At 41.4% G+C, this 13338-nt stretch overlaps 1 protein-coding gene and 1 long non-coding RNA gene across 3 annotated transcripts in view; one reads left to right on the forward strand and one right to left on the reverse strand.

The window, feature by feature from the left end:
* CAMK4 (calcium/calmodulin dependent protein kinase IV) overlaps positions 1 to 13338 on the reverse strand; it is a 564785-nt gene that overhangs the window by 130259 nt on the left and 421188 nt on the right. The window lies entirely within an intron of this gene.
* LOC142470532 (uncharacterized) lies at positions 1896 to 6790 on the forward strand. Its single transcript, XR_012789274.1, has 3 exons — positions 1896 to 2023; positions 6235 to 6395; positions 6572 to 6790. It is a non-coding gene; the product is annotated as an uncharacterized LOC142470532 (long non-coding RNA).

Below are 13338 nucleotides of genomic sequence, written 5' to 3' on the forward strand. Positions count from 1 at the left end.
CATTAAAATTTTTATTTAATTCACTTTACTTATTCAAAATGATCATGATCCTTTATAACTACGGTCAACATATGATCATAAATGAAGTATACATTTACATACGCACACATTTCAGCAACCTACTGTGTGTGTTTGTGTGTTGTTGTTTTGGTGTGATGCATGTATTTCTACCAGAAATAATATAAAGCAACATAATAATGTTGCTTTTATCATCGGCCTCACTTAGCTATGTATGTGTTGAACATTTACTAATAACACTAAACTATAGTTACTCGTGTGAATTAAATGTACACACAAAAGTTAATGGTTTAATGATCTTTACCTAACATTGATTAGCTCATGCATGTTAGGTTACCACTACAACTTAGGTGATAATATAACATTCACACGACTAAACAGTTTCTATCACCTCACTATTGTTATTGTGTACGTTCAGATACAATGTCGACGAGTTGTTATGTACCATTTACATTCTTTGACAAGTCACACGTGAGATTATAATATATAGTAGATTAATGTGTTTGCTGAGTGATAATGTTGGTTGCATATATCACATGGCAATACATATAATGTTAGTAGAAAAGAAAAAAAAATCAATAGAAGTTCTAACTTCCGTGCTTAGCAACATCATTATGATAATTAAGTGCATAGTAAATATTTGCACTATAGGATAACATTATGTAGTGCTTGTTAATCTGCCACCAATCATTGAAAGCATTGTTACATATTTATTATAATAGTTGTTCGCTAGTCATCACAATCATCTAATATAACGATTGGGCCATCTGAAATCATACATTAGTCCCATGTATTCATCCTCGACATCTGTGAAATACAGCAAACACATGATGTTCAAAGATGGCACATTTATCTATGTCTCAGCATGACAACGCTTAACACATCTCTATATAATTGTGGATATTCACGCATAAGTTACATATATGTTCAAACTGCAAGGATAAAACTACAGATACAGAACTGTCTCATTTTTCAATCGCGTTGCTGGCATTACTACTGATATGTTAGTTCCGGTGCCTGTATACATAATAATGTGCGCGCACAACGTCTGTTGCGTGTGCACGTCACGAATGTGTGGACTAAGTCTTAGCGCATGCGCAAAACAATGTGTATGCTGTGCGTTCAATACATGTCCCTCCATGGTGCTGTTAGCATTATGCATATCATGGCTGAAAGTTATGATATGGAAGCTAAACAAATTCACTTCAACACACGTACATATCTAAACTTTGTAAACGGACGTGTGCCCACGGCAAAAACGGACGATCAGCCAATGAGCGAACAAAATACGTGTGATGTCATGTCAAGGCAACGTGAAATGCACGCAAATACCCCTCCCACTGAATGAACATTGGCCTCCAGTGCTGTGCACGCACCGCCCCACCGACGCGCGCGCATGACACACTGCACTGACCGTTACAATAAGCTACAAGCACAGCCAATACTGTTTCACGCGCACACGTCGGTTGGGGGTGGTGCTTGCATCGGTAACGTTTTTAAGGACGCCTTGGGACTTGACCAGGTTCCCACATCATATGTGGGCGACACTGTTTTTATATGTTGAATTCTAAACAATGAGGTGTGTGTGTGTGTTACAGTTAGTGTAACATGTTGAAATGATACTTTAAAAGCGATAAGCATCTATGATTTAGGACTCCATCACCAATGTGTACTAATGGTTCGTCATGTAGTATATTGTTATAGGAAATAATGTCTTTGTGCACGCTACATGTAAGGCTGTCTGCAATGTTAAGCTGTATACACTCATTTGGCTAACAAATGGTGTATATTATTAATGTACACATATAATTTGAGTAAAGGCATAACGAAATTTGTATTTACCATTCTTGTAGAAGTCAAAATTGATTTGGCTGCAACTGCTCGCTCCAGGAAGGCACAACAGTATCATCCATGGTTGAGGCAACCGTTGAATCCTGAATCACACACATCTCCATGAGGGCGTCATATGGATCTGCAGTGTCTTCTTCAAACAAGACGTCCGGAGGTACGTTCAGTTGTTGGTTGTTTTCACATCCACATTGGTATTGCCCATATAAGTTTGGATACCTATCATAGTTATGTCCATCTTGCATCTGGTCTTGATGAATGTAGGGTGCAGGTATATCAGCAGACGCGACAGTCGGTGCGGTTTCAGTGTCACTGGTATTAGGCAAAAATATGCTATTTAACAGAAGATATGTTCCTTGGTAAGTTTAAATGATGGCGCAACATGCCAGCATCCATATCCTTGATCTAGCCGATTATGGACACGCCCAAAACATTCATTTGCGGATAAAGTGAATCGTACAGAAGTTTTTTAATTTTGTTGTTTGTCAGGTTCTTGGTAGTATGGATATTTCTTTTGGATCAAGTCATAGATTTTGGCCACGTTTGCACTTTTCTCTGGCGTTGATTCGATTGCTTCATAAATCATAAATTTGTATGATTTACGTGGATGGCTGTGCAATGTGGAAGCTTCTGCCATTTCTTCTCTCCAAGTGTACGTTGTGTTAAGTTGAACGCATATGGATGTCTGCTGAATGTGTGAATAGTTACATGTTATCTTCGCGGTTTCTTCCAAGGTTATAATACAACCTAGCAGTTATACGCCTAGGTTTTCTGCCACAAGAAATTTGTTACAATAATTGGCTGAAATTCTTTGGGTAAGATACTCTTTTCACAGGAATCGAAACTTTACTTTCGGCTTAGGCAATCAACATGTGCAAAACAAGTAGACTCTTTGAATTAGAATAACAATGTGTGTGAAATCATCTACAGTGCTATGATGAACAGATTTCTGGTTACACATAGCTACATTTAACCATACACACACATCTCTCTGTTTGTCTCTTATTCTGTTTTTCTCTCTGTCTGTTTATCTCTCTTTCTCTCTCTTTTTCTCTCTGTTTCTCTCTCTCTTTGACTCTCTCTGTTAGTCTCTCTTGATATATATATATATATATATATATATATATATATATATATTATATATATATAAATATATCAACATATATATTTATCTATATATAATTAACTATATATTGTGTGTAGAGATATATATGTAGATATATATGTATATATATATAAATTCCCCGGATGAAGTACATTTTCTAGACACCACCATTACTATAAAGAACAACCAACTACAGACTTCTGTATACCGCAAACCTACAGACAGAGCCAGCTATTTGAGGGACAACAGCTTCCACCCGACACACACCAAACATGCAACCATCTACAGTCAAGCCATACGATACAACCGGATATGCTCCGACACAGCAGACAGAGACCAGCGGATTAAAGCCTTGAGATCAGACTTTATAAACCGTGGATATAACCACAGAATTGTAGACCAGCAAATTCACAAAGCCACCAGAATACCAAGAAGGGATCTCCTTGAATACAAACAGAAGGAGACAAGCGACAGGGTTCCTTTGGTGGTCACATATAACCCACACCTAGGAGACCTACGCAAGATCGCCAGGAAACTACAACCCATCCTCCAGGAAGATACAAGACTGCAACAGGTCTTCCCTGAAGCACCCTTATTATCATACAGACAACCCCATAATCTCAAGAATATTATGGTGAGGAGTAAAGTATTCAGCAGTACAACTGAATGCGGGACAAAACCATGCCAGGACCCAAGATGCAAAACCTGCGCAATGCTCTACACAGCGGACACAATACAAATACCACACAAGAATCAGGAATACAAAATCAGAGGAGGGTTCACCTGTTCCTACAGCAATGTCGTGTACCTCATCATGTGCATAAAATGCCCAGGGGGCTGCTACTACATAGGTGAGACAGGACAGGGGCTAAACAAGAGAATGAACCTGCATCGCCACAGCATCACACGCGGAACAAGAGACAGTCCTGTTGGCGAACATTTCTCTGACTCTGGCCATAAGATGAATGATCTGAGGGTTGCCATACTCAAAGGTAATCTTAAAACCCCGAAAGAGAGACGGTTGCATGAATACAAATTTATGCAACTGTTCGGGACACTTAGCAGTGGCCTAAACAGAGATCGAAATTTTATGAGTCATTACTGACACTAGCGAACTCTCTTCCCATGAGCGCTAAAGGCCATGTCTGTACATACTGTGCTATATGTATGCACACACAGCTGTCTCTCACACATACTAATACTGCTTATTTTTCCATCCATATACACCAATAGGGACCACATAGTATCCACACACACTTTTAGTTGTGCTACAAACTCTCACATTTCCACACCCACCCACACCATTTATATCCCTCTCACTCCACACACACCTTGTGTAGAGCACTGTTTATACTGTGGGCTCTCCATTCATTTTTATTCACACTGATACACATACACAATCTTTCTTCACTTGCTTTCAGTTACCCTTTGACACCTCTAGCCATAAAACACATCCACACCGGGGGAAGGAGAAGCACAGATAACATTCCAAGAGACACTGTTTTTAAGTTATCCTTGCTTCATTCATTGTAACATCGCCGGAAGAAGAGATCAGTGTATTTCGAAAGCTCGCACAAATAAAAGCATTTCGTTAGCCACAGAACGGTATCATCTATTTATTTTTTGATTATATATATATATATATATATATATATATATATATATATATATATATGCAAATACAACTGTATGCTCATCTGTATGTCTTAGGCAGGTCTGCAACCCCGCCTTTCCCCATTATCCACTGCCTAAGACATGCAGATGAGCATACAGTTGTATTTGCATATTTGCTTTCCTGTGGAGGGTTTTTGTATCTACATTGAAGGCCTTGTGTGCAAACAGGCCTTCTTGTAATTATCCTAACAGTTCATTACATTTTATAACATTACTGGGTGAGTATGTTTGAGGGCCTATTTGAGTCAGCTGTGTATAAGTTGTATTTAACAGCAAACAAGGCCTCTTTTCAGCCATGAAGGCCTGTACTGTTCATTCTGATTTTATATATATATATATATATATATATTATATATAGAGTGCTAAACTAAAGCCATTGATGTGTGTAAGTAGGCCTTGTTGTAATCATATTTAAAGTTAAATAAAGGGGAGTGATGTATGGGCTCAATCATACTGATCCCATAATTTTAGCAAGTGTCCTAACATTTATATCTCATTAACACAAGACCTGTTTGGTGACAACAGTGGCAGAGATATTTATATATATACATATATCCATAGAGATACAGAGAGACTACAGATATATTCATAGACACTTACAGATCTGTTATTGTAACCAAAAATCATACATGATCACATGCCAACATTATGAACTGTGAAAGAAGATTAAGGTAAGTAATGTCTTACAGAGTTAAGACACCAGAAAACATAACATAAAAATGTATGCTCTTATATGGGTACTTACTTAAAGTTGTATGTCAATAATATTAGCATGAAATATACAATATACATATAAATCTACATTACAAAAATAACCCAGATATATCTCATCTTGAACAAGAGCTAAGTTAATGTCAGCTTCCATTAACATGGCAAGTGTGTAATAATGATGTACCATTAATCAACTGATGATTAATACCTACTCATATATTATTAAATATGCCTTCATTCAGTCAGTGAGCATTTCTAAACATTCATGTGTACAAGTACATACTTGAATGTTATGAAGCATCTGTACGTGATCATACATACACTATGCATGAAATAGTCTGCAGTAAACACCACCAGGACACCAACAAATTAAGTGAATGTGATTATTTATTTTTGTTTATCCTTTTGAGAGCGAGTCACAGGCCTGCTTGTTGACTGTTGTGTTTGCCTTTTCCCTCTGCCAATTACTCTGGCCTTAACTGTACGACTTGTACTGGCCTGTGGCAGTTCAGTGGCACTGGGTGTGGGCTGTTGCACTTCAGGGGCACTGGGTGTGGGCTGTGGCACTTCAGTGGCACTAAGTGTGGGCTGTTGCACTTAACTGGCACTGGTTGTGGGCTGTGGCACTTCAGTGGCACTAAGTGTGGGCTGTGGAACTTCAGTGGCACAGGGTGTGGGCTGTTGCACTTCACGGGCACTGGGTGTGGGCTGTTGCACTTCAGGGGCACTGGGTGTGGGCTGTGGCCGTTGTGAAGCAGTTGATAAACATTGCAAGAGTGATGGTGGAGCAGTTTCTTGTTTTGGTGTTTTAATCTTTTTCCAAAAGCTGGTTAGTAGTAATTGTTACCCTAACTTTCTTTTTCGTGTCTCATTTGTAGGTGTCGGTTCCAGATTTTGAACAGATGTAAGCGGTTGGATGTTGACAGGGACCTGCACAGAACTTGCACCTACTGTACCGGTATCATCCAGAACTGGGGAATGAAGAACTGATGACTCAGGAGAAAAAGTAGCAGCATGTAAAGATCCATCCTCAGATGGGGTAAAGTGGAATTGTTGTTCTCTTGCTGTCATTCGCAACTGATTTGCTTGGCTTACATTGAGAACTAGTGCTTGTAATGTCCTGTTTACATTTTGGATTTCTTTAGGAACTTGGATGATGACTTTATGAATTTGTGACATTTGTGATATTGACCTTTCATGCATCCTTTCATTCAGTGATATCATCCTTTCAAGCACTGACATCATTTCTGAATGGCGACGATTTTCTTCACCCAAGATTCGTTCTTCAGAAGCTGCAATAGCTGAGTAGGTGTCACGAGCAGGAGGACTTGAATGCTGTGTTAATCCAGGAGTGTCAACATCTTCATAGTCACTTGAGTGAATTTGTCCTTGAGTGGCAACATCTGGTTCTACAAATAAAGAAAGACATTATGAACTGCCATGGAACTTTCACTTGTTTATCAATATAATGAGAGTTGTTCTCACAGTGTAACACATAACATGTTTCCATAATTTTTCATTTGTGTCAAATTAAAAGATGATGCTTGAAGTAACAATGATGTTTTGACTCAGTGTGAAAGAAGAATGAATGAAAGGTTGTTGCAACCTCACAACTCCTAGCTGATAGTTTACAACACACACAATACATGTTGTCAGGAAACACTACATCTTCTGTGAGAATATCTGATGTGAATTTCATTACATGTGAAAGGCATTTATTTTGCATGGCAAATGAAATTCTACAAATGTACACATTAGATGAGCTACACCTCATACACTCACCTTCCATGCTTGATGATGACCTTGATGAGACAGGTGATGAGACATGTTCAGTGTCACGTGTCACACGAGCTGCAGGAGCAACTATATAGAAGAATAACATCAGAATTTTATTAACATGTGCACATAATTAACATGAAATTTGTGTAGTGGGAGTATTTATGGCTAAATATCAGCATGACATAACGAAATGACAATGATATGGTTCTGCCAACCTGTACATTATCCATCTTAACATAAATGTACATGTCAACCTAATTGGGACATTTATTTTAAACACCATACAACATACAATGTTCATGCAGGAATGCGTTGTAAAATTAAGTGTTCTGTTGTACATACACTGCATATGTTGTGTAGTAATCTAACAATAATAATGTACATCACTACCATGACAGCAAAGTTGACTCTGCTTATAATTCAGTACTTAATTGTGGAAATGTGAAGGAATGTTTTTAGTGATCTGTGTGAACATTTAAGAGAAGCAGGTGTAGCGCTCAATGTGGCTGACACTCATCAACACATGCAGTGTGTCGCTCACAGATGGTACTGTTGTGATAAGGTGGCGTATCTATAAGGTAAAAAGAAGATTTGAGTGAACGAATGACTAACGTACGTTTTCATATATAATGGCCTGGTAGGTGAAAGTATTCTGATAATTACCATTTCAAATGAATGTGATTAACTTCTTTTCACCTTGTCAGCTTGTAACAACTGTAGTCCCTCCCCCAAGACGTGACACCACCATGACCTTTTATTTGGTTCTACCACCTGTAAGCCATCCCACAAGACTTGACCCTACCATGACCCTGTGATCTGGCTCTGTGCCCGACCCCACCCCCTCTGTTCACCTCTATGCTGTGATTACATATTAATTGCAGCTGGCTTCACTCACCGGTACATGAGCGAAATAAAAATCTGAAGTGAGCTACATATGAACACAATTAAATACCATATGGTACATGTTCCTATTTATTCTCTCATTATACTACATGAAGCGAAAAAAGAGCTTTAATAAAACATAACGAAATGTGTTTGTGCAAATTACTTATGTTCGCCTTTGAATGCACAATCCTCCATGCAAGACTTGATTAGGCAGTAATGGCCTGTTTATAGGTGAAACATACATTATGACTAATTTATATATATATATATACATATATATATATATATATATTATATGTATATATTGTGGCAGGACGGCCTCGCGGCGGGGTCAGTAAGACGCTAGACACAATGGGAAACGGTCAACTATAGTGGTTTATTAGCCACAACCAAAATAAAGTACGGGTGCACTGTCCCTTTAAAAACTTCTTTCTAGTAATTAAAGCCTGTTCCCGTTAGGGAAACTAACTCACTTCTTGAGCCCTTACTAACAGGACAGCCAGATAATCTGGTCATGCCCAAAACATATGCAACACAAAGTATAACCAATAAGTATCATAACAAAGTCTTATCTGTAATGCAGCTCCAACAGCAAACAGGAACACGGTTCCGGGGAGCAGGCTGTGTCCAGCCTCGCAGCAATCTGTATCTTTATCCTGGGTTGGGGTCCCAGTTGGTCCCAGCAGCAAAGCTCCTCGCAGGACTGGGGGACCAGAGCAGCAGCAGCTACGGCTTCCTAGCCGGGAGAGGTCTCTCCACCCTCACGTGGAAAAACAAGCTCTCCTTGTGTGAGCAATTTCCTGCTTTTTAAACCTGCAGTCTCTCAGGCCTTCTGCTTAATTAGGCTGCAGGTGTGCTTCTTTCTGTCTGAGGAGATTAAAACTCTGTGAACTGGCTGCAGCATCTCTCCATTCACTGTCACAGCCTACTGAGTCAGTGACTCTGTCACATATCCCTCTCCCCAGCGAAACATTGTCCTGTGGAGCGGCCCGTGCACCATTCCCGTGCACCAGCATCTTTGGCGAAAATGTCTGACGTCGGCACTTCACTCCCCCCTTTTTTTTTCTTGCCTTCCAATTTATGCATTTTCTTTTTGGGGTAATTACCAGGCCATCTGGGCCTGAGGACTGGTACCTCACTATCTCCTTGTGTTCAGAGTCTCCTTTACCCTGTAGAAGAGCCTTGACCTCGGTCAGCTCATTGCATACACTCGCCAGTGACTGTTTGGCCTTCTCTTGTGATGACAGCAACTCTGTTTTAGCGGTGATGGCTTTTGGACCTTTCTCCATCAGCGTACCTTCAGTGTTGGGTTCCACAATATTTATCTTTAGTCCTTCAACTTGGTCAGTATTCTTATTAACCTGAAGTGCACCCCATGGCACCTCTCTTTTACCATCAGCAGACTCATAGGCTTGGGCCTTTCTGTCTTGACTCTTTAACTGTTGAGAGAGTCGGTGGACAATCTGTGTGGTCTTTCGCCTCTTTCGATCATGGGCACACTTCCTGGTGCGTCTCCCTTGCTTTATCTCTACCGCCACCTTTTCCTTGGACTGTTTCAGTGACCCAAACGTCTGTCTTAGGGTTGTAAGCTTTTCCTCCAGCTTCATCTGAGAAACCGCAAAAAGGAATAGAGGCTGGGGCGCTCCCTTATTTATTAGGCTTGTGGTGTGGCCTATGTTGTAATGTGTAACCAAATAAGGGGTAGTGTATACTTGCCCTTGTTGTTTTCTGCAGCTGGACCTGTAGAGAAGATAAAGCCCGGAATCTTCTTGCAATGACAGTAGAATCGGTGGATTGGTCAGCGCACGGATTTTTCGCTCACAGGATGAAAAGAGAAAATGAGGGACACGTGATTAGTGTCAAACCATACAAAACATTTAACCAGTAATATAATGTGGTTGTTTGATAAAAAATGAAAAAATGCTTGGATAAAAAATGCTTGGATAAAAAATCTTTTAAAACACTTTGTTAAAAGACTTAATTGGGGCTTGGATGCAGATGTCTAAGTAAAAATACTTCAATGGGAAAAAGGTTTCTGTGGTTGGTGGTGGTGTGAGGGATGGGACATAGAAAATAAAATAAAAATAAAAATAAAAATAAAATAAAAATATATATAAAGGGACTGTGGGGGCCGGTGATTGGCGCGCTTGTGTGCAGCCTGCTGCCAAACAGGAAAAGTGATGCTGCATCTGAGAAACCTCCTGCTGGGCAGCAGTAGAGTCCAATGTAACGTCCCGCTCAGTCTTCAGAGCCTCAAGCTCCTTGCCTAGGTCAGACTTTTGTTTCTCCGCCATCTTGCGGCCAGCCCACTCAGATTCCAGGTCCTTCCTCAGGTCTTGAAGCTGTCCTTCTGCCTTTCTTCTTTCACTCAGTGCGGCTGCTAGTTCATCTTCTTTAGATTTGAGTCGCGATTCTACATCTCCTAGCAGACTCAAAGCAAGGCTTATATCTGTCACTGTTTCTTTATTCTGGACCTGCAGCTGCTGGTGCTCCTCCTGGAACTTGTCTAGCTCCAGCTGTAGCCGGGCACCCTCATTGGTCGTGTAGTCCAGCCGCCTGTGGATATCAGCCATCTCGGTTTCATGGTGCAACATCAGGCAGGCCACCTGACGGACGGACACCTCCTCCCTCTCGGCACGCTGCATCTCGCGCTCAGCCATCTGCATCTGCAACTCTTCAATCTGATGCTGCCAGTCCCCTCTCAGGGCCTTCACGTCTTCCCGGTGCTTACTCTGGGTTTGCATCAACGCCTCCTTCATCTTTTTGAGCTCTGCAGTTCTTGTTGCTAGGATCGCTGCTGCTTCTGTTTCCCAGGCCTCTTTCTCCTTGGTATACTGACTCATTGGGATGGCACTGCTTCTCTGCTTCTCCAGCTCTTGCTTCCGTCTTTGGACCTTCTCATGTTCCCTCTCACACAGAGTCACCTGGCTTCTAAGCTCCGCCTCCAGCGATGCTCTTGTGGCGCTCAACGTGATCTTCAGCTGCTCCAGGGCGAGGCATTCTTTTTCCAGCATTTTCTCTGCATTCTGCAGAGCAGCCTGTACTTCTAATTTTTCTTGCGCCAATTGCGTCTTCACTTTCTGTGCTTGGTGAAGCTTCTCAGTCCTATCACTGACCTGACCAGTCAGGTTTAAAACCTCTTCCTTCAGGTTTATATTCTCCATTTTCACAGTCTCTATATCCCTTAGGACCGTCTCATTGGCTTTCTTCAAAGTACCCAGTTCTGTAGTTAGACAGTGGCCCTCCTTGCGTGAGAGCTCCAGGTCTGTTTTGAGCGCGCAAGCTTCCTGGTGAGAAACTTCTAAGTCTTTGATGAAGTTTTGTACATCTCTCTGGGACATCTGATAGCATAGTCTCCAGTCAGGACTTGTTCTCTCTGATTCCATAGTACCAATTGCGGTGTTGGCCATATCCAAACTTGTCGTCAGCTCCTCCAACTCACTCCATAAGAGACGCTCTGTTTTCTTTAACGCCTCATACTCAAGTATAGCTGGGAGTATACACCTCTGTACCTCGGCGTTCGCTTCTCGCTCCCTATTCAATTGTTCCTGCAAGACATCATAATCACAGAGGGCAGTTTGGAGTGCAGAAATTAAGGCCTCTTTTACCTGGATCAAGGATTCAGCTTCCCTTTGCTCCTCCTTTTCCTTTGCCACCGTTCCTGTGACAATTCTGCCCATCACTCCGGGCTGCAGCACATCTCGGTGGCTTGCTGATGCCTGTTGTCCTGATACCGCAGGCTCAAGTGGTTCGGTCACTTCCTCGGTGATTTGAAAAATATTTTTCTTCTTTCTCTTTGTTTTATTAGTTCCAGAGACATCAGTGGTACTGGGCACACACACACTGCTCACTTTTGCAGCTTTCATCTGCGGGTACGTCTCTCTTCTCGGGGCCACATATGCATCGTCATCATAATCATCATATGGACTGAAGGGTCACTGTTTTGTATGGTTATGTACATTGCAAAACTGACACATGACGGCGGCCATTTTTAAACCCCGTTTTTTTTTTCACACCCGACGAGGCAGACTTTGCACAACACACGTAAGTTGTATGTGCTTTATAATCTTTGAACCTTCTGGGTTCTTAGGGCAACTTCTTTGCAAAAATCCATTTTCACTTTCTTTCTTACCAGACAGGGCAAACTTTACTCACAGCACTTGCTAGCTGCAAATTCACTCACTTCAGCAAAAGGCATTAGCTTTACACAGCAATCCTTTCATACCCGATGGGGCAAAATTTACACTCAGCGCTTGCTCGCTGTAACTTCCATGCTTCAGCAAAAAATCATTTATTTTATTTTTGCTTGAGTTCGGTGTCTCAACACATCTTCATCTACTGACCCCCAGAGGCGGAGCATCCAACTTCTGACACCACCTGTGGCAGGACGGCCTCGCGGCGGGGTCAGTAAGACGCTAGACATGATGGGAAACGGTCAACTATAGTGGTTTATTAGCCACAACCAAAATAAAGTACGGGTGCACTGTCCCTTTAAAAACTTTTTTTCTAGAAATTAAAGCCTGTTCCCATTAGGGAAACTAACTCACTTCTTGAGCCCTTACTAACAGAACAGCTAGCTAATCTGGTCATGCCCAAAACATATGCAACACAAAGTATAACCAATAAGTATCATAACAAAGTCTTATCTGTAATGCAGCTCCAACAGCAAAAAGGAGCACGGTTCCGGGGAGCAGGCTGTGTCCAGCCTCGCAGCAATCTGTATCTTTATCCTGGGTTGGGGTCCCAGTTGGTCCCAGCAGCAAAGCTCCTCGCAGGACTGGGGGACCAGAGCAGCAGCAGCTATGGCTTCCTAGCCGGGAGAGGTCTCTCCACCCTCACGTGGAAAAACAAGCTCTCCTTGTGTGAGCAACTTCCTGCTTTTTAAACCTGCAGTCTCTCAGGCCTCCTGGTTAATTAGGCTGCAGGTGTGCTTCTTTCTGTCTGAGGAGATTAACACTCTGTGAACTGGCTGCAGCATCTCTCCATTCACTGTCACAGCCTACTGAGTCAGTGACTCTGTCACAATATGCATCGACACATACATGAAAAAGTGAATTAGGCATTTGTGTGCACAGACACAGTATAACAAAGTTATACATTACTGTGACAAACAATGAGTGCGGATGTGCTTTGTGGTTATGCATGTTAACCCATTGTTTGTACAAAGATTCACACATACATTCAGCTTTCAACTATAGGGCAAACATGTTGAATGCTTTGTAAGGTAGAAGGTTGCAGTGTGTGTTATTTGGAAGATCATTACACATAATCCCTGCATGCTGGTCAAGTTGTGTATGTTTACTCATAATGATGTCATC

This window comes from Ascaphus truei, chromosome 1, assembly GCF_040206685.1.
Source record: "Ascaphus truei isolate aAscTru1 chromosome 1, aAscTru1.hap1, whole genome shotgun sequence".
Classification (NCBI taxonomy): Eukaryota; Metazoa; Chordata; class Amphibia; order Anura; family Ascaphidae; genus Ascaphus; species Ascaphus truei.